This window comes from Pongo abelii, chromosome 8 (genome assembly GCF_028885655.2).
Source record: "Pongo abelii isolate AG06213 chromosome 8, NHGRI_mPonAbe1-v2.0_pri, whole genome shotgun sequence".
NCBI lineage: Eukaryota > Metazoa > Chordata > Mammalia > Primates > Hominidae > Pongo > Pongo abelii.
The window spans coordinates 17,592,206-17,615,775 of record NC_071993.2 but is presented as its reverse complement, the minus strand read 5'-3'; the positions used below and the strand labels follow the sequence as shown (position 1 = coordinate 17,615,775).

The 23,570-nt window shown below is 39.9% G+C and overlaps 1 long non-coding RNA gene across 1 annotated transcript; it reads right to left on the bottom strand.

The window, feature by feature from the left end:
• Window positions 1-208: 208 nt before the first annotated feature.
• On the bottom strand, window positions 209-23,263 carry LOC129048182 (uncharacterized). The gene is made up of 3 exons (XR_008510301.1): window positions 23,153-23,263; window positions 12,989-13,096; window positions 209-314 (listed from the first exon to the last, which is right to left on the bottom strand). It is a non-coding gene; the product is annotated as an uncharacterized LOC129048182 (long non-coding RNA).
• Window positions 23,264-23,570: the final 307 nt, after the last annotated feature.

Here is a 23,570-nt window from a genome sequence, read left to right as displayed (position 1 = left end):
CAGAAGAAACATTTCCTTAACAGAGTTATGGAAACCAATAAATTATATGTCCCCTTCAGTTCGAGTTGCTGTCATAAAACGTCTCGTTCCTGTTCCTGGATGAAATAAAGACTCTGCCTGGAAAAGAACTAAGCTGCAATATACACACACTTGACTGCACAGCTGCTGAAGAGAACTTCTGTTTAATCTGTTTTAAATAATAGACAGTTCAGCTCTGAAGTGTTTAAATGTTGGCAGACAACAAGTTCTTTCAGGTCTATCTTCCTCTTTTCCTCCACTTCCAAAGATTGGAATAGCTTTTAGGTTTTTCATATCTGTAATTCAAGTAAAAAGAAAGCTAGGAATGAGCCTACTTCTCCTAAATTGTCAAGGGAAGATGAGCTCATGGTCCCAAATGGTGTGACTTTTTATTTGAGATATGTCATCCAATTGAGGCAATTTCTAGTGGAAGCTTTACTGATTTCCTGAGAGATAGCTTGCAAAGAAATCTTTAGCTCACGTATCTAAAGTAATGGAAGAATGACAGAGCAGACACTATGGTGCTCCTAAAAATGATTAAAAACACTTACTGGTCTTCATTCTAACAGGTCATTGAGTGACAGGACATTCAGAATCTTAACACTCCAAAAAGAAGGGTTAGCATGAGAGGAACTGTTTTTGTGTAAGATCCATCTGTTAGAATAATAGAAAAACGACTCAAAGGAAAACCTAAAATCTTCAGCCATAAGATAAACAAATCTGTACAAGCCCCCAGTCTGTGTTAATATTTCTTACTTGTTCAAAGAGAAGCTAAAATAGAAAAATAATATGTGATGGGGAGAAGAAAAGAGCTGAACAGGAAACCAAGAGACCAATTTCCACCATTCATTTCCTAAAGCACCTCTTTGAGCTCAAGTTTTCTCATTTGTAAAACAGGAGTAATAAAGACTCTCATGAGTCTCTCACAGGACTTTTTTTTTTTTTTTAATGAGGTAAGGTAGTAGGTGCAGAAGCTTCTTTGAGTAATGTAAAATATAAGCTAACAATGATTATTACCATTTATACACATTTATACCATTTATACATTTCTATTACCATTTATACACAATGATTAGAGTATACCAGACACAGGCTTTAAATATATTATCTTATTTAAGCACCACAACAAACTTAAGGTAAGTATACTCACAATTCTATAGAAAAGACTGAGATTTATAGAGGCTAAGAATTTGCAAATGGTGGTAATAAAGGATAAAGTTGGATTCGCTGATTCAACAACTGCTACACAGTTATGTAAGCATTTAGTTTATTTATTTCATTCTATTTTTGAGGTAGGGTCTCACTCTGTCACCCAGACTGGAGTGCAACGGCCTAATCATGGCTCACGGTAGCCTTGACCTCCCAAGGCTCAGGTGATCGTCCTGTCTCAGCCCCCTGAGTAGCTGGGACTACAGGGACATGCCACCACGCCTGGCTAATTTTTCTATTTTTAGTACAGACGAGGTTCCACCAGGTTGCTCAGGCTGGTCTCGAGCTTCTGGGCTTAAATGATCCAGAACCCCTCAGCCTCCCAAAGTGCTGGGATTGCAGGAGTGAACCACCATGCCTGGCCAGTTATGTAAGCATTTAGAACTGGAAGGACCTAATGGGTCATTTAGTTTAATCCTATCATTCCGCAAGTATGCCTATTTTCTTATCTTTCTCCTTCATTCTATTTTTTTATTTTGAGACGGGATCTTGCTCTGTCGCCCAGGCTAACGTGCAGTGGTGCGATCTCAGATCACTGCAACCTCTGCCTCCCAGGTTTCTGCAATTCTCCTGCCTCAGCCTCCGGAGTAGCTGGGATTACAGGCATGCCGCCACACCCAGCTAATTTTTGTATTTTTAGTAGACATGGGGTTTCCCCATGTTGACCAGGTGGGTCTCAAACTCCTGACCTCAGGCGATCTGCCAGCCTCGGCCTCCCAAAGTCCTCCTTCATTCTAAATCCTACATCCTCATTGTATACACATCCTTTTCCTAAGCACCATTGAATTTCTCCTTGCTCAAAACACTCCTATCCTTGACTTGTCATTCTTCTAACTCTTAACCATCTTTCTGGTGTCAATTCAAACACCACTGTAAGGAGGTGATATCACACTTACCCCTGTATTGCTAACTTCAGCACAAAAATCTGGGCACTTAGAAGGTATGTAAATAATTATTCAATGAAAGATCGAAGGAGGAAAACTGATACCTAGAGAAATGAGAAACAACTGAGACCCAGAGAACATGCCATGTGGCAGTGAGTCTTCGGATGTCCAGATCCACTGTTCTACTGTATCACTGGCTATAAAGTTTATTTCTGGCCTAAAATAATGGGTTTTGAAGCTAAACACTTTGATCATAATCCATTAATTAAAACTGCAGTGATTGCCTAAATTAGTCATGTACTGTAAAAATAGAATGATATATTATTTTGGTTAAGAAAAAAATCAGCTGAGAGGAACACTGAGATAGCTAAAACAAGATTTGCGACCAATTAATAACAAGAGAATGAAAAGCTAGAAGCAATAGGCAGCTATAAGAAAGAAAAGCCCAGGGCTACTTCTTATTAATTTTTGCATCATGTGGAATACTTTGTGTCAATCCAGTTTGAAGAACACAACATTCTTCCTCCTACTTAGCTATGCAAAGTTCAATTTCGCTTTTTCCTGCTCGGGGGCAGCCTTGTTAAAATAAACTGAAAGATGAAGAACATGCAGGAATAAAAATTATTACATAAGTAGAGGTTTTAATAAATTATGTTTAGGTGAACGTGTACTGCCGAGGCAGGATAATAATTTTAAATGACAAAAGATATTTTCATCTATTAAGAAATGGGATAACTTCAAAAGTGATGTCACCATGCCACACAGCATTGATAGATGGTGTTATTCATGCCAGTGGTATAATCCATTTTCTCTTTTGCCTATTTAGTATAAAGCAATCAGTATGTCACTGAGTGTTTATTAAAATTCATTGACAAATGATATAAACCAACATCAAGGGAAATATGTCACATTTAGAGTATGATTTATTCTTTTAACTTAGGGCCCATTTTCAAATGGCTGGGTAACCTGGAAAGTTAATCTAGCATACTCATAGTAGATGCACTGACTGGTGGAGATAAATTTGGAGTAGAAAAAAACAACAAAAAAAGCAGAACCGTGTGTGTTTTCTAAATTCCCCCGACCAGAAATTTTGAGGATATACAAAAGTATAGACAATAGTACAACAAACCCCAAGTCTCATCACGCGATTTTAACAATTATCAACTCAAGGCCAATTTTGGTCCATTTATACTTTCTTGCCTCACCAGATTATTTTGAGGCAAGCTCATTTTTAAAATCTAAAACAGTCTTATGATATTCTTTGCTCCAAAAATATGTTTGTATGAATCTGTAAAGCATAAGAACGCTTTTAAAATATAACCCAAGCATCAATATTAAACTTTAAAACGTCAATAATTTGTTAATATTCTAAGCTATTCAACTAGTGTTCACATTTGATTATCTCATAATTGTTTTACAGTTGACTTGTTTGAATTAAGATACAAATAAGGTTCATACATTGCAATTTGTTAATATGTCTCTTACAGTCCTTTCTATCTATAGATTTCTCATCTTTCCCCTTCTTTTTGTTCGTTATAACTTATTTCTTTTTTTCTTTTTTTTTTTTTTTTTTTGAGACAGTCTCGCTCTGTCGCCCAGGCTGGAGTGCAGTGGCGCCATCTCTGCTCACTGCAAACTCTGCCTCCCAGGTTCACGCCATTCCCCTGCCTCACCCTCCCAAATAGCTGGGACTACAGGCGCCCACCACCACGCCTGGCTAATTTTTTTGTATTTTTAGTAGAGATGGCGTTTCACCGTGTTAGCCAGGATGGTCTCGATCTCCTGACTCCGTGATCCGCCCACCTCAGCTTCCCAAAGTGCTGGGATTACAGGCATGAGCCACTGTGCCCGGCCTATAACTTATTTCTTAAGGAAAGCAGGATACTTCTCTGTCAAGCTTCCCATATTCTAAAACTATCTGATTGCATCCCTATATGTATGGTTTAACATGTTTCTTTTTCTTGCATTTCCTTTAAATTGGGTAGGTTCCTATCACCTGTATGCTCATATATAAATAATAATCTATTTTTATTATTTTTCCTTCCATTCCATTTTCCACTTTTTTCTTATGATGTTTATTTGTCCTTGCTAGAAGCTTGAGCAGTCCAGTTTAATTTTTTGATGGTAATATTTCCTAAGTGCAGTTGTATATTTCTATCAGAGGCATATATGTCTGGTTGGCTCTCTGTGATTTCAATGGCCATTAATGATTTACTGTTTCATTAAGGTTTGCAATAGAGTGATATTCTAATTCTATCACGTTTCTTTATTAGCTAGAATACTTTCAAATTTTTCCCTCATCAGTTACTGTCTCAGGTACAGTTCAAACATATAAGGCAAGATAACGGCTTGATTTCATTTTATCTGCATCAGTTTTCAAAATAACGAGTTGATTCCTAGCATCTTCCATATGTGACCAGTGAGGTCTTTCAGTATCATTACTGACTAAAGGATTGAGACATATCTGGCATATTTCAATTAAGGGTGGTTAATATTCCTTCAAAATTCCAATGGTCCCATATTTGGCTAGTTGAAGACTCTTCAATTTGACTCCTTAAGGCATTTTGACATGATGATTTAGGCTTGTTTTGGCACAGAATATTTCAGATTTACAAATTTTTGGCATTTTTAATGCCAAATATTTTGGCGTTACAAAATATTTGTGTGTTTCTTGCCCTAGACCTGCAATTAGCCATTTGTCCACGAAGCTCTGGTTTCTTTTAGTGCAAAATAGTACTTATATTCCACAACGTAGACACCAGGGGTACTCACTGCTACTTGGCCTATTATTATTAAGCCCCCCTTTTTTTTTAGATGGAGTCTTACTGTGTAATCCAGGCTGGAGTGCAATGATGTGATCTCGGCTCACTGCAACCTCCACCTCCCAGGTTCAAGCGATTCTCCTGTCTCGGTCTCCCGAGTAGCTGGGATTACAGGTGTATGCCACCACAACTGGCTAATTTTTTTTATTTTTAGTAGAGGTGGGGTTTCACTATGTTGGCCAGGCTGGTCTTGAACTCCTGACCTCAGGTGATCCATCTGCCTCGGCCTCCCAAAGTGCTGGGATTACAGGTGTGAGCCACCGCGCCGGGCCTAGTAAGCCCTTTTAAAGAACAGAACTGACATCTATATGTGTGTGTATATATTTTAAAATTACATTATTAGTTCATATTTACATTTCCAATTGAAATTTTAGGATTATAAAGTTTTAATGTATTTCTTTGATTCTATCTTTTGTTTTCTCATGCCAAAAATTCTGGTTCCTAACAGCATGCACATAATTATTTACTTCATTTCTCTTATATAGTATGTAACAGCTTGGCCAGGCATGATGGCTCATTCCTGTAATCACAGCACTTTAGGAGGCTAAGGCAGGAGGATCACTTGAGCCCAGGAGTTCGAGACCAGCCTGGGCAACATAGCAAGACCCTGTCTCTATTTTAACAAAGTAATAGTTTCAGAATAGCCGTGCCAATAGTATTAGTAGAAATTTGAATGCTAAAAAAACAGTTTAAGACTTTCTGCTTGTTTGATTTTATGGTACATACCATTAGGGATGTAACCTCAGATTACTGTATTTTAAAGTGACTTAAAATACTTCCTCTGTCTGTGCTTATGCCACCAACTCGTGGAACAGTTAGGTTTATTCATTTCATTTTGCCTTGCTTTATAAAGATAGCTTTTAAAAACAATTGTGTTTTAATTGTTTACAGTAGTATTGTATCGTACATCAACTACATTTTATAGGGTCACCCTTGTGTCCATCATGTAGTTGCTATACGTGTTATACATTGTTATACATGTAAATATATATATTCAACGCCCACCTGATCCTTATGCCAATTCCTCTTCAGTCATTTGTTTGTCTTTTTCTAGTAGGTTCCTTACGAAGGGCACAGAGAACAATACTCCATGAGTTCTGGCATATTCTTAACAGTTTCTGCATGACTTTAAACTTGACTGGATATAAAATTCTTGCCTACATTTTCTTTTCTTTTCTTTTCTTTTTTTTTTTTTTTGTTTTGGAATGGAGCTTTGCTCTTGTTGCCCTGGCTGGAGTGCAGTGGCATGATCTCAGCTCTCTGCAACCTCCGCCTCCTGGGTTCAAGCGATTCTCCTGCCTCAGCCTTCCGAGTAGCTGGGATTACAGCTGTGTGCCATCATGCCTGGCTAATTTTTTGTATTTTTAGTTGAGACTGGGTTTCACCATGTTGGCCAAGCTGGTCTCAAACTCCTGACCTCAGATGATCTGCCCGCCTTGGCCTCCCAAAGTGCTAGGATTACAGGCGCGAGCCACCGCGCCCGGCCTTGACTACATTTTCTTACTGTTTGTAATATACTTTATTCCATTGCCCTATGGTATAAAATGTTGCTGTTGAGAAATCTGTCAGTCTTAGTTTCTTTCCCTAATGAGTGGCTTGGTCGTTTTACTTTGATGTCTAAAGATTTCATTTGGTTTTTCCCTTTTCTTTCAGTTCAATAAATTTACTTTAAAAAAAAGTCTCATTTTGGCCACTATCAATGGATTTTCTGAGGTACCTCATGTGCCCGTTAAAGATGTGGATTCTGATGTACTTGATATCAAGAACATTTTTCTGAACTATAGTTCCAGTTTGTATTCACTCCCCTTGCTTTGGCTTTCTTCTTTTGAGACTCTTATTACATGTATGCTAATATATAAGTAATAATCTATTACTCCCTCTCCAAACCATTTTCAAAAATTTTTAAAAATATGTTTTTTATTTTTATAGAGACAGAATCTTGCTATGTTGCCCAGGCTGGTGTTGAACTGCTGGCCTCAACCAATCCTCCTGCCTTGGCCTCCCAAAGTGCTGGGATTACAGGTGTGAGGCACCAGACCTGGCTTCTCCAACCCTTATCTTTTTTTAAAATTTTGTTTTAATTTCTTATTTTCCTCTCATTCTATTTTCTCTTTTCTTCTTATGATGTTTATTTGTCCTTAAGCTCATCCTACTTTGGTCTTCATTTCTGAAATTATTTTTACTTTTACTCCTAGTTCTTTTTAAAATTCTCTTAGCTCACATTTCAAACTTTTCTTTTGTCCAATAATCTCATTTTCTTTTTTTTTCCTCTTTTTAAATATTTTTTAGAGACATGGTCTCACTGTGTCACTCAGGCCGGAGTGCAGTGGTGCAATCATAGCTCATTACAGCCTTGACCTCCTGGACTTCAGCCATCCTCCCACTTCAGCCTCCTAAGTAGCCAGGATTACGGTAGCACACCATCAGGCCTGGCTAATTTTATTTTTTGTTTTTTGTAGAGACAGGGTCTTGCTATGTTACCCAAGCTGGTTTTGGACTTTTAGTCTCAAGCAGTCCTCCTGTCTCCCCCTCCCTAAATGCTAAGATTACAGACTCATTTTCTAATTCTGATTTATGGCATTCTTCCATAGCTACAATCATTTTCTGAAATTCTCTAAGCTCATTTGGAAATATTGGGCTAATATTTTTATTATTGTAAGTTCATGTCTTTATGACATGATTTCATTATCTATAGGAATAATATTCTCTGTTCACATAATCTTTTTTTTTTAATTACATCATATGGGATATTCAAGCACAATTACGCTTTAGCTCATGGCTTTCCTATCCTCTTAGAGATGAGGATGCCAGGAATATCTTCCCTAGGGCCAGTGTTCTAGGGCTTCATTTTCTGTTGTTACTGTGCTGCATTGAGATCTATGAACTGAGATCCAAACACAGACTTAGATCTGAACACACCACATTCTGAGATGTGTTCCCTTTCCAGCTTGGTGTGGCTCTCCTCTTTCTTAAGTTTTGGTGTCCCTGTTTTGTTCTGTTTCATTTCAATGCCTGGCAGTCTCTCCTCAGTATGGGGATTTGTCCTACTTTATGAAAGCGGTGTTGAGCATTTCGGTGCATCAATATTAACCGTTTTCTCTTCCTTGTGAATTTTAACTTCTAGAATTAAAAAGACTCTTTTTTTTTTTTTTTTTTTTTTTTGAGACAGAGTCTCACTCTGTTGCCCAGGCCGGAGTGCAGTGGTGTGATCTTGGCTCATTGCAACCTCTGCCTCCTGGGTTCAAGCAATTCTTCTGCCTCAGCCTCCCATGTAGCTGGGATTATAGGCACGCACCGCTATGCCTGGCTAATTTTTGTATTTTTAGTAGAGGTGGGGTTGCACCATGTTGGTCTGGCTGGTCTCAAACTCCTGACCTCGTGATCCGCCTGCCTCTGCCTCCCAAAGTGCTGGGATTACATGCGTGAGCCACCGCGCCCGGCCAAGACTTCTCTCTTTTTAAACACATTTTCATCTGAGCAATCACAGAGTTTGCAGGAGATCTGGAGCCTGCAAAGGCACCCCCTTCCCCCACCAACAGTTTTGGCTGCTCTTGTCAGATTGACCTGATGGTCTGAGAGTGGACTCACCCCCTGGGGAATGGGTGGCTTCCATGCTGACAGTGGACTCTTCCCTTTGGGAATGGGTACTCCAGCTGAGAGTGGAGTTTTCCTTTTGGGAATGGGTACCTTCCATGCCGAGAGTTTGCTCTTCCCTTTGGGAATGGTATTTTTCCAGGCTGAGAGTTTACTCTTCCCTTTGGGAATGGTATTTTTCCAGGCTGAGAGTTTACTCTTCCCTTTGGGAATGGTATTTTTCCAGGCTGAGAGTTTAAGCTTCCCTTTGGAAATGGTATTTTTCCATGCCGAGAGTGACTCTTCCCTTTGGGAATGGGTAGCTTCCATGTGGAGAAAAGACTTTTCCTTTTGGGAGTGGTTGCCTGTTGCTAATTTGCTTTCTAGGCGGTTTTTTGGAAGTCATTTTTCTTTCTTCTGTTTCTTCCTATGGCCGTTACCATACATATGTTATTGCTGTTAGTGGTTTGACCCCTGCTCCTCGTGGGAATATCTTATCACTTTTGTTGTAGATGTCCACAAGATTTTGCTTTGCTGTATCAGTGGTTCTGTCTATTTTTGTAGGGGAATTGGGGGAGATTAAAACTTTTTAGCTGCTGCTGCTATTTATTTGCCTATGGGTAATTTTGGAGCAAACATGGCGCTGTAGACATTTTGAAGCATGTTAAACCCAAGCTGATGTTTTATATGTTTTCTTTATAATAATATTATCCTTTCCCTCTCCTTAAACCTATCAGATAATAAACATAATACTGATGGAAAATACGATAAAAATCATTGAACAGGACCCGTAAAATCTCAGAGATCCCAGGAGAGAACGCTGTTTTGTCTATGTTTGTAACATTATGGAATAACATTCCAATCCCCTTCAAAATAAGTACTGAGAATTATGACCTTTTCTCCCCTATGATAAGCCTCTTAGAAAGTCAATAAAGAATGTATGAATAATAAACCAAGAAACACAAACTGGATGAATGAAAATGAAATCAATTTCTAGACTTTCAAGATCTGTCTGTTACCATATAATATGCAGCTGACAACATCTTATGTCACTTATTTTCTATTCAAAATGATTAATAACCCATAATTTCTTATCACATGGTATGACAATTAACTTATATAATTGTTTCTGGGTTGTTGTAGTTTTTGTCTGAAAAGAATTTGATTCTTTTCATGGAGTAACTAAGTACAGTATGTAACATACAAAATCATTTCAGGGCCAAGCGCGGTGGCCCTGAATCCTGTAATCCTAGCACTTTGGGAAACTGAGGCAGGTGGGATTGCCTGAGCTCAGGAGTTCAAGACCAGCCTGGGCAACATGGGTAAACCCGTCTCTACTAAAATACAAAAAAAAAAATTAGCTGGGCGTGGTGGCATGTGCCTGTAGTCCCAGCTACTACTAAGGAGGCTGAGGCAGGAGAATTGCTAGAACCTGGGAGGCAGAGGGTGCAGTGAGCTGAGATCACGCCACTGCACTCCAGCCTGGGCGACAGAGTGAGACTCTATCTCTTAAAAAAAAAAAAAATCATTTCAGTTAGCAATTTCTATTGTGTATACAGCTACTACCTTAATTGATATGCCCAATCTCCCAGAAATGACTCTGCCAACCACTCAGTTGCCCAGGCTGGAAACTCAGGTATCACATTAGACTCCTTCTTACACCTCACCCCTCCTTTAAATGAGCTATCACATCCTGATTACTTCATCTAGAGATGTCTCTACTTCTCTCTTCTCGCTGCTACCACTTAGCCCCAGGCCACTGTCTCTCTTGCCTGGGCCACTGTAATATGCACCTTCTCTCTCCTCCTATACCATCTCCAAATTTTAATTTTCTATTTACTTATTTACTTTTGGGACAGGGTTTTGCTCTGTCACTCAGGGTAGAGTGCAGGCATGATCACAGCTCACTACAGCTTTGGCCTCCTGGGCTCAAGTGATTCTCTCATCTCAGCCTCCTGAGTAGCTGGGACTACAGGCAGGCACCACCACTCCCAGATAATTTTTATTAGGAGGAGGTTTAGAAGGAGGATCAGGTTAGGAGTTTGAGACCAGCCTGGCCAACATGATGAAACCCTGTCTCTACTAAAAGTACAAAAAAATTAGCTGGGCGTGGTCTCACGCACCTGTAGTTCCAGCTACTCGGGAGGCTCAGGCAGGAGAATCTCTTGAACCCAGGAGGCGGAGGTTTCAGTGAGCCAAGATCGTGCCATTGCACTTCAGCCTGGGTGACAGAGCCAGACTCCATCTCAAAAAAAAAAAAAAAAAAAAAAAAAAAAAAAGCCCTGTTGCTGTAGGTTCTCCATGTTCTTTGTATTTTCTCCATAACACTTATCATCTTGACTGTTTCATGTACATTTCTCTCACTGGACGGTGAGCTTCATGAGGGCAGGGACTGACTGTCTTGCTTACTACTCACTCCCTAGAACTGAACCCCGTGCCTGATACTCAGCAGGTGTTCAATCAATATTTCTTAAATTGCTTGGACTGCCATGAAATCCACATACATAACACAATACCCGTGGCCCAGAGCTAGAATTTGGCTGGTCCAGGGCCTCACTCACTTCTGGTGTAAAATCTCAGAGGGTACAAAAAAAACACTCAGTAATTAGGATACATAATATTTACGGTGGTTAATGTTCTGTGTCGACTTGACTGGGCCACGGGATGCCCAGATACCTGATTAAACACTATTTTTGGGTGTGTCTGTGAAGGTGTTGAATATATTTTTGGAACAGCCATCTCTCTGTTGCCCAGCCTGGAGTGCAATGGCATGAACACGGGTCACTGCAGCCTCAAACTCCTGGGCTCAGGCGATCCTCCTTCCTCAGCCTCCCAATCTCTTAAATACTAAGAGATTAGTATTTAAATGGAGGAACTGAGTAAAGCAGATGGTTCTGCCCAATGAGGGCAGGCACCACCCAATGCGTTGAGGGCCTGAATAGAACAGACAGGCAGAGGAAGAGGAATTTGCCCTTTTTCTGCCTGACCACTGAGTTGGCACATCAATATTCATTTCTCCTTGATGCTCCTGGTTCTCAGGCCTTCAGACTCAGATTGGAATCTACACCATTAGCTCTCTGGCTCTTAGGCCTTCCAACTACACCGCTGGCTTTCCTGGGTCTCCAGCTTGCAGAAGGGAGGAATTTTTCACTTCTATAATCACATGAGCCAGTATCTTATAATAAATCTAAAAAAAGATTTAGATTGATTCTCCTATCTAAATTGCTTCTGTTTCTCTGGAGAACCCTGACTAATGCAATATTTAAGATATCAAAATTAATGCAAAAATATCCATGATGAACAAAATATCAAAATTTTAGATAAGGCAGGCATGGTGGCATGTGCTTGTATTCCCAGCTCTGCAGGAGGCTGAGCTCAGCAGGAGCATCCCTTGAGTTCAGGAAGTTGAGGCTACAGTGAGCTATGATCATGTCACTGCACTCCAGCCTGGGGACAGAGTGAGACACTGTCTAAAAAAAAAAATTCCAGATAAAGTCAGAAACAGTCACAGTGCTGCATTGAGCCAGATTTGCAGCCTGAGGCCAAAAGAAAAAAAAATTCAGTCATAATGATCCTGGCTTTATTTAAAAATTGGATATTTGTCTATTGTGGGTCTTTTTGCATTAATTTTGATTTATTAAAATATTGTATGAAGGCTGGGCACCATGGCACACGCCTGTAATCCTAGCACTTTGAGAGGCCAATGCAGGAGCATTACTTGAGCTCAGGAGTTCGAGACCAGCCTGGGTAATATAATGAGACCCTTATTTCTACAAAAAATTTAAAAATTATCCAGTCATGATGGTGCACACCTATAGTCCCAGCTACTTGGGAGGCTGAGGCAGGAAGATTGCTTTAGCCCAGGAGGACGAGGCTGCAGTGAGCCATTTTCGTGCCACTGCACGAACACTGTTTGAAACAGAGTGAGATTCTGTTTCAAAAATATATAAATATTGTATGAAAACACTATTTGTCTGGATCACCAAGTGTTCTGGAGCACCCTTAAATTTTTATTTTTATTTTTTATTTTAAGTTCCATTAGTTTCCTCCATGCATTCACCTTCTTAGAGTCTGTTGTTCCTAAAAGCCCAAAGCCCTTTTCCTTTGTCTTGTCATTTCTCTGTAAAATCATTGTTCTTTCATTATAATGCTATATAAGCCCAGATTCTAACCACCCCTATGAGTCCCTCATCACTAACTTCTCCTGTGTGTATGAAGGATGCACGTGTTAATAAACTTTTTGTTGTTGTTATTTTGAGACACTGTCTCACTCCATTGCCCAGTCTGGAGTGCAGTGTTGTGATCTCGGATCACTGCAACTTTTGCCTCCTGGGTTCAAGAAATTCTCGTGCCTCAGCCTCCTGAGTAGCTGGAATTTCAGGCATGCACCACCATCCCCGGCTACTTTCTGTATTTTCAGTAGAGACAGGATTTCACCATGTTGGCCAGGCTGGTCTTGCACTACTGACTTGATCCACCCACCTCGGCCTCCCACGGTGGTGGAATTACAGGTGTGAGCCACTGTGCCCGGCCTTTCTCTTGTTCATCTGACCTTCAGCAGTCTAATTTGCAGGGATCCAGCTAATGAACCTAAGGTGAGTAGAGGAAAAAGGAATTCCCCATCACTCTGTCCACATTGTACTATCTCCTCAGTTCCCACCAGAAAACACAAACTTTTCATACCCATCATTTAATTATGCAAAACAAGCAAGCACCTTTGACTAAATTCTTCTCTCTATGACTTGCCCAACGACCCCTATTTTCTAAACCGAATAAGTTCATCTAGGTGTTTTTTTTGCCAACGAATATCCCATTTTCTACAAAAATATGTAAGCAGATGCCTCCACTCTCTTAGAATGCAAAGCTTAGCTATCATTCTTTCCTAAATAACTATGAATTTTCTTTTCTTACATATGGATCTTATATTTATTAACAGTTTACTGCTTGCAAGGAACTATGCTAGATACTTTTCAAATATTTTTATACATTTTCTGTTCTTGCAACTATGCAATATGGATATTATTGCCTCCATTTTATAGATAAGAAAATTGAGGCTTAAAGTATTTTGGATGTGAGGCGGATCTGGCTGTGGCATCTGTCACTCCATTGATTGCCAGGGTTGATTTGGCTGATCTGGCTGGCTAGATGGGTGTCCCCTTCCTCACTCACTGCCCCATGTGCATTCCTCCTGAAGCTGTGTGCTAGGTTGAAGAGGATGACCATCCCCGATAGAGAAGGACAGGTCTTTCGTTAAGGGTATATGAGTAGCTGCATTCCCCTGCTAGAACCTGCAAACAGGCTATCAAGAATTGTAGTATTTTGCTTGAAGTCATATAGCTAGTAAGTTGGTGAATGAATTTGAATCAGATCTAACTTCCTACTCTGCGCATTTGTAATGAGACTATGTCGCCTCCCATAATTTAGCTTCCCCCCTCCCTCCCTCCTGCCTTCCCTTCCTCTCTTCCTCTCCCCTCTGCTCCCTCTTTGCTTCCTTTCTTCCTTCTTTAAACAAATATTCACTGTAAATGTCGCAGTGTTCTAGGTGCTGAGGATACAGCACAGAATAAACCAAGTCCCTGCCCTCATAAAGTTTATATTTGAGTTACTGAAACCAATTTTGCAAAGATTATGACAGTGAGAGGAATCTAGCATGGCTGATTCCATCTTGCTTCTAGCCTCAGAGGCCACCTGTCCTCACTCAATTCTGGGCAGAAGCCAAACTAACCACGGCAGGAATTTAGTTTATAGTTTAACTTGGAAGGAAGGATGATAATAGACCCTCCCTAAAACTGATCCCGTCCTTGTTCAGGGACTGAAACTGCCTTTGTAAGGCTAATAAAAGGCCACAAGATTAGGATTACAAGAGGGGCCTGAAATCTGCTAAAATGTGGGTGTAGTTTCTATGATCCTTTACTGCTCAGGAGTCATGTGGCCAGAGGTCACAAGATTTGTGACTTCCCCAGGCGCACCCATAGACAACATCACTATTGTAGAACCTAACATTTGTCTTTTGAGATGTTTTTCAGACTTTTGCATTCTGGAAACTGACTGACCCCACCTGGATTTGTGATTCTTGACTCAACTGGATCTGTGGCCCCCTACTCAGAGATGGACTCAGTGCAGGAGGACTGCTTTCCACACCCCTATAGTTTCACCCACAATCAGTCAGCAGTACCCATTCCCTGGCCCCCTATCCACCAAATTATCCATAAAATCCCTAGCCCCTGAGTTCTCAGGGAGACTGATATGAGTAATAACTCCAGTCCTTCCACTTGGAGACCTTGGGTTAATTAAACTCTTTCTCTACTGCAATACCACAGTTTAAGTGAAGTGGTTTTGCCTGTACATCAGTCAGGAAGAACTCACTGGGCAATTACATTAGGACTGAGTGTAGAGACAGACAATAAACAAATAAGCAAATTTGTATGTTTGTGTGTCAGGTGGTGGTAAGTGTTGAAGCTCCCACCATCATTCCTCCACCCACCAAAAAGGGCAACAAGATTTGAGGAACAGGGAGTGCTGGGCAAGAGGTTTGCTGCTTTATACAGGGCATGCATATATGTAGCACAAGACCCACATATTTACTGTTTATTACAATAGAAAAATCTCTCCATCAGCCTCTTTCCCACATAAATCTTTACTAAAGTGAAAAATAATTTGTCATTTATGTCATTCTTTTTTCTGTATGCTCTAAATGCTTTTAATGAATATATAGCAATATTGCATGCTCTTCTGTTGAATGTTTCTCAGCTCTCATCAACACAGCTTGGTGGTAAGACAAAGCTGAGTTTACTGCTTACCACGGTCTGGGAGAACACTGCCTTGGCAGAGTTTCTACAGGGTTTCAGGGAGAAAGGCAAGGTCACATTTTATTGACAATTGGAAGTTTGGTTTAAGGTGGGGCTTTCAAAGCAAGAGTTTGACTAGGATTGGGTCAGGATCATGTTTACCAGTTTAGGGTTAGTGGAAACAGCATAGCGAAGAATTTGAGGCAAGCGGTTCAAGAGTCTGACAGAATTGTAAACCAACAGTTGATGCTTCCCAGTGAAAAGCTGACAGATCTTTTGGGAACTTCCAGTAATGAGCAATCAAGTCATTTCCCAGGGCAAGAGTACCCTGGAAGAGTCAAGTGCCAATCGAGTTATAAGGTACAAAGACAACATAGTAAAGTCATGTTAATGTAAACACTTTGAATATATAAATAGATGGCATGCATAGTAAAAGTGGAATAAAACAAGTTCATGCAATTCCTATAAACCATAACATAGATACATTTTTAAATTTTTGAAAAGTTGGTTTCGGGAACTGTATGAAATGTCATGATCGGAGATGATTGTCAGTGTCAAATTTGTTTTCTCTATTTTCTGTTCTGAAACTTCTGAGGTGTTTTGACATCCATTCTTTTTGTCATCTGGATCCACAGTCTGAAATAGGACAAAAATGGTGTTTCTGACCCATTTTAAATCTAGATTTAAAATCTAGATAGATTATATGAACACATATTATTCTATTTGCTTAAATTGGCTGTGATTCAAATAGGGGTGATTCTAGGCCAAAATATTTGTTCTTTGCAACTTTGCAATTTGGCATTTGATCACCAAGTCTTCACTCCACTTTTTTCACTTTTCACACCTGGCCCCCAATTTTCCACACTGCTTCATATAGATGTGCTTCTTTTATGATGGTGGCAGTGGTTAGAAAGAGGTGAGGAGGTGGAATGGAAAAGTCTTAGCTGGCAAGTTCCCCAAAATACTTTTTCAAATTCTCTGGCCAATTTGGAGAAGTGATCATCATTCATGGGTGGCAGGTGGGGCCATTCATCCTCTTTGATGCATTTCAGTTTCAGCACAGCTGTCAGGCCAAGGAAGTTATAAATCTTCCTACATGTTAACATTCACATTTAATTAATAATGATAGGCAAAAGTGTCCCTAGAGGGAGATGATGCTATAGGGAGAAGGAAATTTAAGAAGCAGATAATAAAGTATGATAGTATTATATCTGGATCAATCCAGTTGGATTACTAACAATATTACCTTCTGTTGATATTTGCCTTTTTTTTTTTTTTTTTTTTTTTTTTAGAAGCGGCTCTTCTGTCATTTGGATTTGGAGTTTTCTAATGCTTACTTTAAAAGATTAGATATCTCTCCCTTTTTTCTTTGGAAAATGTAGGAGAACAAACTCAGACCCTTCCAATTTCTCATGCAAGATTTTAGAACTTTTATACCCATTCCTGACATCCATCAGTTTAATGGAAGTCCCAGACAGTTTCTTTTGGGCATCAGGGTATGACAATGTCCGGAGGCTGTGATTTCTAAATGGTCCTTGGGCTCAGCCAAAGTCAAGTTGACTCAGCAGCCATGAGTTATGCAGGCATTAACAGTCCTTTGACGATTTCACCCTGCATTTTCTACATGCTAAAAAGTAGCCTAGAGGATGACCTTCCCTTAGGCGCCTAAGGCAATCCCTATTTAGATAATGAACAACCCATGCAAATTTGGGGGAAAAAAACCAAAAACCACAGCATACCCAGAACAGTCCTATTTGGTTGTGTTCAATGCGTGATATGCTTCTGAGACGGGTGATGGGAAAGGAAGCCTCATTTAACCTCCCTTCTTAACGTGCATACTCTTCACCTTCGATCTACGGTATGCCTGATACAGTGGCCTCCCAGGGAATTTCCAAATATTACCCTTCCCCAGGTCATGTTTTTCACCAGAGATGATCTCAGGGATTGTCTGAGTACCTTGTAGCCACCTACAGAGTGTGGAAAAGTGGTCAAGTAGTCCAGCAACGTCGCATCTGGATGAATTTACTTTCTTCTCCAGGCTCTAGTGAGGGTAACTTCCCTTCCTTCCAGATTAAAAGTCTGACTATCAATGTGTCAATATTGCCAATTGTTAAGACTTCTTTTTATATTTATTTACTTCTAGAGATGGGGGGGGGGTCTCACTATGTTGCTCAGGTTGGCCTCAAACTCCTGGGCTCAAGTGATCCTCCCATCTCGGCCTCTCAAAGTGCTGAGATTACAGGTGTGCATAACTCCACCCAGCCAAAGCCTCTTAAACAATTCCTGTATCTGATTTTTGGCTTTTCGTTAGGATGGTGAGCCACGATGGGTTGCTGGCTTTCTTTTCCCAAATCAACCTTGGAGAATCTAGTAGTAAGACAGAAGCTTGGAGCTGAGAAACTAACATAAATATGGCATGAACATCCTGGGGAATGTGAACAGTGGGGTGAACTCCTGTGTGTGCATGGTGGGTGAAATGGGGGCCAGGTTGGAGAGACAGAGACAGCTTGAGTAGAAGGATCTCACAGGCACAGTGAGAGCACAGCTTGAAAAAAGCTTTTATGTTCTGCTGTTGCTTCTTTCTTCCAAGATCTTGGGTTAATGGTTGCTACACTCTTCACTGCAGGAATCAGCCATTATAGCCTGGGTCTTCAGGTTAACATCAGAGCAGAACAAAAGCCTTCCAAGAGTGAAGAGTTTATAACAGTATATGAGAAATGACTAGCCACACTCTGGCACTTTCTTCACCTCTGTCTCTCTAGGGCAAGTAGGTTGTAACTGAGGTAGACTATCTACTCACAATGCCTATTCTTTTGAGGAGTTTAAAGATGAATTCTTGACTGGAGCAGGTGCTCACCAAGTGTGAAGCATGATGAATACATTAAATAAATAAACAGCAACAAAAACTCCCTCGCCTAGATGCCGTAGTCACATTTCAGAACATCAAAGACAAAGAGAATTGTAAGTTTCTAGAGATAAACAGCAGATCATCTACAGATAAACAAAAATCAAACTTTTCAATAGCAATGCTGGATACAAGAAAACAATGGCTTAGTATTTTAAAACAAAGAGAAATGAACTTTGAGCCAAGATCTTTATATCTAGCCATATGGCATTTAAACATGAGGGTATACATAAAAATTTAAGTACTTTCTCCAAGTGTGTGTTGTTTATACAACAGCAGTTCAGGATTAATGTGGCAATTTCATGGTATGGGGGCCTATTCTCCTTCGATTATGTTGATGTGTCATCCCGAGGTGCTGGCCTCATCTGTATGATCCACTGTTGTTACTCTGGACACCACCATTATATCCTCATTTCAGCCATCAGAAATGAGGAACTGGAAGATATACCCATTTGTGAGATGGGTGACAGGAAAGGAAGCTTCATTTAACCTCTCTTCTTACATGCATACTCTCTACCTACAGAAGCAATCTACGGGATTCCTGATAGGGTGGCCCTTTTTAAAGTTACAAGCAAAAGATGATCACATCACTTCTACTCATACCCCATTGACCAGAACTTAATTACGAGGTCACATCTAGCTGCAAGAGAGGATGGTAAAGGCAGTCTTAATTCTGGATGGATATAACTAGTTAAAATTCAGAGTTTCTGTAACAAAATGAAAAAGTGAAAAAAGGAGATATTTTTCCTACCACTATATACCCCAAAACAAAAAAATTCAGTTTATAATAGAGGAAAAGACAACAATGTATGTCTCTAACACCACTACTGCTTAACATAATTCCAGTGAATGCCATAAAAAAAAGAAAAACAAATGGTGTATAAAGCTTGGTCAAGAAAGAGATAGATAATATAATTTACCTAGGAATGGAATCAATAGATAAGCTACTAGAACAATTAAGGGAGTTGATCAAGCTTGCTGCATATATGATCAACATAAAAATCAGTAATTTTTAATACTTGTATTAACTGTCTAGAAAATACAAGAAAAATAAGGCATGATTTACAATTTCAATAAAAACTAAAGGTATTTAGCAATTAACAAAGAATAAACCTTTTTTGAGAAAAAAATTTTCAACTGAACAAAGGACATAGCAATTAATCCAACTAAATACACTTTCAATGTCTCTGGATGGATGTTAATATTATAAAGATGTCAATTCTTCTCAAATTAATCTATACAGTCAAGGAAATTTCAATGAAATTCAGGGTTAAATTTACTACAAAATTCATGTAAAAGACTAAAGGTCCATGAATGGTCAATTTGATCTTTAGAAAAATGAGAAATGTGGCTGCTTCTGTTCTATCAGATACTAAGACATACTACAAAGCCTCACAGTGCTAGAAACAGTGTGATATTGGTAGACAAGCAGACAGTAAGACAATGGAACAGAACAGACAATTCAGCAACTTAATATATGATGAAGATGGCTCTACAGATTAATATGAAAGCATACATGTTAGCAGATGACATTGGAAACACTGACTCCCATATAAAGAAAGATGAAACTGGTTCCTATCTACCATGTGCAAAGTTGGACTCCAGATAAAGACTTGGATATGAAAAACAGACATATCAGATTTAATAGAAAATATAGCATGAGAATATCCCCTTACATGAGGGATAGGAGAAGGCTTCTTCTACTTTTGCAAAAGATATATCATAAAGAAACAACTAAGGATTTCCATGCAATGAAAGATGCCACAGACAAGCTTAGAAGTGACAGATATTGAGAAATCATTGGCAAGGCCTAAAGCTGACAAGGAATCAAAACCTAGAAAACGCAAGGAACTGGGGATTTCTGCACATTAACCAGAAGAAGGTAGGAACCCTGACAAAACAAAACAAAAAATCTAAGAATACAAATAGGTGATTTACAGAAGGGAAAATCCAAAGAAAAGTTAACAAACAGCAGAGTTGCTCCAATATATTATTCCTCAGAATTGTAAGTCAACATACAATGAAGTATCATTTCCACACATTAGCCTGGCAAAGGATAGGGATGTGGAATTACAGGCACCCTCATGAATAGGCTGTGGAAGTATAAACTGGTGTTGCAGTCTTGAAGAACATCCTGGCAGGAAATCTTTAAACTGAGTATGCATATTTCTAGGATACAGGAATTCTCTTTCTTGGTATTTCTGGAAGGAATTCACATACAGGCCCACGTTGGAACAGGCTTACGGATATTCATCATAGCATTGTTTGTGGGAGGTGGAGGCCATCAGGGTACCCATCTCTGGGATAGAGGATCGGTATTATGTTCTGTATGTCTGCTGTGGAACACAGGGCAGCCCTTAGAAGCAATGCACTCAACGTCCACACAGCAACATGGCTCATTCTCAAAGACAGAGTGCTGAGTAACAGTTGGAAGAAAGAATGCTACCTGTAGCTCAAGACCATTTACGTAATGCAGTAAGAAATGCACACAAGACCGGGCGCGGTGGCTCATGCCTATAATCCCAGCACTTCGGGAGGCCGAGGTGGGCGGATTACTTGAGGTCAGGCGTTCGAGACCAGCCTGGCCAAAAGAGTGAAACCCCGTCTCTACTAACAACACAAAAACCAGCCGGGTGTGGTGGCACACCCCTGTAATCCCAGCTACTCGGGAGGCTGAGGCAGGAGAATTGCTTAAACCTGGGAGGCAGAGGTTGCAGTGAGCTGAGATTGTGCCACCACACTCCAACCTGGGCACCACCACACTCCAGCCTGGGCAACAGAGCAAAATTCCATCTCAAAAAAAGAAAAAAAATAAATGCACACAAACCTAAAATAAACTTCTTGAAAGAATAAACACAGATGAGAGGATATGCATCAGAGATATTAGAAAGTTTGGTGTCGCAGGGAGGTTGGAGGAGTGGGAGTGGGAAAAGAAGAGAATAACTAGAGAAAGGAGGGAGGAGTCCAGCACAGACCATTACTGAAAGTGTTTTCTGTTTGTTTCCCTCCTGAAAACATTAGGATGGGTGAGCCCTTGGAGGGATCCTGGCTCTGAAGGCACGTAGGTGAGAATGGATGAGGGATAGTGTGAGGGCATGGATGTGAGGCTGGTGGATGGGTGAACGGATGACTTGAAAGGTGATTTGCTACTGATAAGGATCCCAAAGAGGAGAAAATTAGAATCCAGGTGAGTAGCGCCTTCTTCCTAGTTTTGCCGGCTTTTCCTTGGGAAAGCACATAATATTTATGTTGAAAAAAAAAAAAATCCAAGGCCAAGTACAAACAACAGGGGGGCACTTTTCCCTTATTAAAATTGAAGATCCAGCATCTTAGAAAAAGGAGTCCAGAGAACCCGGTGGGAAGGCTCCCTTTCACGACACTGGGGAGTTTCTGGCTCCACAATTAATTGCCAACACCTGGGCTGATTTCCCCAGGTGTAATTTGTCTCCACAAGGGGCCAACCTTCAAAGTCTTACAATGCATCAAATATAGCAGAGAAAGTACAGTTGAAAGAAAAAAAAATAGCCATTCAAACCTTAACATCACCTGATCGAAATAAAATTAAATAGCATAATACTGGTGCAATGCTATATTTGTTTCTTCAGATTCCCCAGAAATGCTTTATGAGTCTATACTTTAAAAATATTTAAACTCTTCTCTCTTAAAAGCCTTCCTAAATCCTAAAATATTAGTTTTGGAAAGCTCTGATTTATTTCTTCCTAAAGCTGGGATTTTGTTTCTAATTTTGCTCTTGAAAATGATTTCAAATTCATTTACAAACAAACGAAATAACATAATGAAAATTTTTGGAGTATGGCTGTAACAAAAAGGTCAACTTAGTAATATAACAGCTCTATAGAATATCATCTTATATAGAGACTTTAAAATACCAAAAAGTATATTATTTTATTTCTTATGAATAAAGGTAGTTGGGGCAGATGTATTATCCTGAATTCAAAAAAAGACAAGTCTTTTAAGTGAAAATTTCAAGGGAAGTATTGGTATTTGAAGTAGATTTTGAAAAATGGGTAGACTTTAAATGACAAAAAGGTCACTGAAGGCAGAGGGAACAATTGGAACAAAAGTTCACATATTAGTCCTTTTTCACATTGCTATAAAGAACTGCCTGAGACTGGGTAATTTATAAAGGAAAGAGGTTTAATTGACTCACAGTTTCACATGGCTGGGGAGGCCTCAGGAAACTTACGATCTTGGCGGAAGAGGAAGCAGGCACGTCTTAAGTGGGGGCCCACAAAAGAGAGCGCAGGAAAAACTACCATTTATAAAACCATCAGATCTCGTGAGAATTCACTCACTATCACAAGAACAGCATGAGGGAAACTGTCCTCGTAATCCAATCACCTTCCACTAGGTCCCTCCCTTTACACAGGAGGATTACAATTCAAGATAAAATCTGGGTGTGGACACAGAGCCAAACTGTATCAGTTGAGAAATGATAAAAGTGAAGACATGTTTGGGAAATGGTGTTTCTATTTGTTAGGTTCTAAGACTGGTCATAACAAGAAACACCAATATAATACCTACTAAGTGCTTGGTACTATTCTTAGTGCCTAATATACATATATTAACTCAATCTTTACACAACCCTAACAGAACACTTTTCAAGTAAAGTTACTGACACATAAAAAGTTGATATCTGAGCTCACACAGATGTTGAACTTTGGTGACCCGGTGCTGATAATAACAAGGACATAGTTTGTAGTTTGGATATTGACTGTGGAGTTAATGCAGGACAGGTGAGCCCCCAAAGTGAGGCTAAGCCCACGAAGTTTCTTGGCTTCATCCAGGAAAAAAGTCAAGGATAACCCAGTGGAATTAAGACAGCAATCTTTTAATAGGATGCTACTGCTTCCTGTAGAGTAGAGCTAACTCACAAGCAGGGCACCACAATCAGCAACAGCCTGGGCTGTTGGCCACTGTATTTATACTCACGTGAGCCCACTTTCAGTTACATGCAAATTGAGGGGAAGTTACTTTGACCTTTTAGGAAATGAGGCAGTAACTTCCAGGTTGTTACCATGGAAAGGAGAAGTCATTTCCTGGGTTGTTGCCATGGCATTTGTAAACTGTCATGGAATTTGCAAACTGTCATGGCGCTGGGGGGAGTGTCTTGTGCTAGTAAGCAATGAAGATAGCTGGTGATCACTTTCCTCATCTTCTGCTGGTTCCTGCTGGTTGGTTTCTTTCCTTTTTTTTTTTTTTTTGCCTTTTCTTTTTTTGAGACAGGGTCTCACTCTGTTGCCCAGGCTGGACTATGGTGGCATGATCATAGCTCACTGCAGCCTTGATCTCCCAGGCTCAAGCCATCCTCCCACCTCAGTTTCCTGAGTAGTTGAGACCACAGGCACAA